This window comes from Suricata suricatta, chromosome 13, assembly GCF_006229205.1.
Source record: "Suricata suricatta isolate VVHF042 chromosome 13, meerkat_22Aug2017_6uvM2_HiC, whole genome shotgun sequence".
Lineage (NCBI taxonomy): Eukaryota > Metazoa > Chordata > Mammalia > Carnivora > Herpestidae > Suricata > Suricata suricatta.
The window spans coordinates 28,175,365-28,178,311 of record NC_043712.1 but is presented as its reverse complement, the minus strand read 5'-3'; positions in this window follow the sequence as shown (position 1 = coordinate 28,178,311).

The following is a 2,947-nucleotide window of genomic DNA, read 5'->3' as shown; positions in this document are numbered from 1 at the left end:
TCGGGACCGTGGGTGCCGAGAGACGTCTGGACTCACTGTGGAGGAAGGGAGGTAGAGAATAAGTCCTCGTGAAAGACCGAGGCAAAGTGTAATTCCTCCTTGGCGAGAGGTGGCCGAAACGACCCCATTGTGTGATTCCTCCTTGGCGAGGGGTGGCCGAAACGACCCCATTGTTGAAGCCCAGGGGGCCAAGGGGGGGCAGTTGGAGTTTGACTCCCTTGGTCCAGGGGGTCCCCACTGGTGGCAGCAGTGTGACCCCTTTAGGTACAGGGGAAGACTGGGGCAGGTCTCCTCTTGTCGGACAGACTCCAGAGTATACACGGGTGACGGCAGGTTCTGTGGCTCTGGTGTCAAAACGGCCTGCTGGCAGGGGGAAACTGGGGCTGGAGTAAGTAAGTCTCCCCTTGCCAGGATTCTGGTGGCTCTCTGGAACAGGTCATGCACCGGCGGTGCAAGGGAAAGCTGGGTGCCCTTGGCTTAGCCATAGAGCCAACTTGTGTCTGTCTCTTTGTGCATCTGTTTATGGTGTGGTATGTTTCTGTGTGCTTTGTTTGTGTAAGTCCTCCTCGGGAGAGAAACAAAGTGTCGTTACCTGTCTGCATTCGCGGAGATACGAGTGGCAAGTGCGGCATCTGTTGGAGACACAGGTGTAGGTAGGGCGGGCACTCGCGTTTGTGTAAGGTTTGAGAGCGGGGTCCAGTCCCGCGGCGCTTGCAGGGACCCCAGAGAACGGGAAAAGATTGGGTCCCCCTGTCTGTCTGTTAGAAATCCTGCTGGTGGCAGCAGCAGGGTTTCGTTTCTGTTGGAGACACTTGTGTATACCTCTCTGTGCATTTGTTTGCTGTGCAACTGTTTTAAGTCCTCCAAGGGAGGGAGGCAACGTGTGAGTCCTCACAGGGATGAAGGCAAAGTGTAATTATCTGTTTGCTGTGCATCTAAGTGTAATTTTGATTGTGACTCTGACTGACGAGGACATGGGACAATCTACTTCAGACCCCTAGATCTTTTTTGCAGGAACAAATGGCCGACTTTCAACATTGGATGGCCAGAAGATGGAACCTTCGACCTCCCTGCCCTGGTTAAAATCTTTTCTTTTTCCTAGGATCCTAGCAGCAAAAATTATTACTGCCCAAGAAACCAAAAGTATTGGAGCTCTTCAGTAACATTTCTGGCGTCCCCTACCATTCTTTGTTTCTGCACCTACTTGGGTGTGATATGCCTCATTGTCTCCTCTTAGCCTCGGGGGCTAAGAGCAAAAGGCACTCCCAGGGACAGCTAGGTTTAGGGAGCTGGGGAGGCACTCTTGTTTTTTCTGCCACCCTGAAAATGGCGCCAGTAATCTGTAAAAGTCACCTGTTAGGACCTCCGGAGGTAAGCTAGTTTATCATCTGAATTTTAAATGCACATGTGCTTTTGTCTGGGGTATTATCTGTAAACCTCTGTTTTGTGGCCACTTCTGTACTTGTTTGTCCAGTTGTTATTGTCATTGTTTTTGGTCTTGTCTGTGAAAAGTCTGTGGGAGGAAATGTAGTAACCTCTGGTGTGTATGTGAGTGTGAGTGTGAGTGGGCGGGTCGGCCTGGCTCACCTGCTGAGTTTGAGTCTGTGGCTCCACGGGTGGGCATCCTTAAAGATCCCAAAAAGCCCACGGGACTGCAGAGAAGGAGACCTTATTGGTCTGACTGAGATAAAATCATACTGAAGGGGACACTGACTCTCTGTGTTCCTCTGCCTTGTAGAAGTGAGGGCTTCTCTCTCACTCATTTCCCCGGTTAACCGCTAAAAGTTTAAAACTAAAAACTCACCTTCTCTCGCTCTCCCTTCCCCATTGTTTCTTCTGTAGCACCTGGGTGGGGAGAGGTCAATCTGCATAAAGTGCCTGAGGCAACGGGTTCTCCCTCAGCCCCAGGTGAGAAGGAACAAAGGACTGCTGAAGTCCGACTTTTTACATCAAATTTCCAGGTCAAAATTAACTAGGGAACAAAGTGTCTCACATGGCTCATTCAGTGTTTGAATGAATCTAAGTCTGTTGGCTTGCTTGTACCTGGGTTTGACACAGTTCAAATAAATTCCTGTTCAGTAATAGTTAATTTGGTCTGTCTCAGTTTTCATGGGTAATTGTTAAGGTTTTGCTTTGATAAATTGAGATTATATATTGGTATAGGATGAGGTCTGTAGATGCCTGTGCTTTTTGACCTATGACAGAACAACTGGGGATATTTGAAACTGTTAGAAAGCTGCTTTGTACTTAATTGATTCATAAGTTTACCATCTAAGAAAAGTTCTGGAATAAGCATCTTTCAGTTGGTTACTAAGTCCTCAATTGGAGACTAAAGGTTCAGACTAATGGGAAAAATAGAAAAGCAACCCTATATGCAGGAAATTGGGGATATGTAAGAAAAATATAAAAAATAAAAGTGCATTTTTGTTGAGGGTAAAAGAAAGTAATTTTGTCTTCTATGAGACTGGTTGTTTGTAGAGAAACGGCTCTGGGGAAAAGTTTAAAGGCAAAGGAAAGTTGCCAAAGGTTCCTGCAGGGAAATCATTAAAAAAAGAAATTTTATGTGTGGGGTTGAGATCAATGGAATATTATAAGGTTGAAATTCTGCTTTTCTCTCTTTCAAAAGATAAGTTTTTCTGAACCTGTGCTCTACTCCTGTTAAGACTATGTAAATGAAGGGTTTCTCTTTTGTTAAGAAGACCAAAGCTTTAGGTCCTATCTTTATCAGGTCTTTGATTGCTTAGTTAAAACTTCTCTGAGGTTAAAAAATTAGGTTTTGCTAAAGGATCCCAAAGGGATATGAGATCTTTTATTGCCACTTTGGTTAAATAAATATAGTTTTCAGATTTGTAACAATTTGTAATTCTATTTAGGATGTGCTTTGTAATTTCCTAAGGTTTTAACTAATTTCCCAGTATTCAAATGGTAGAGAAGTCCTTTGACCAAT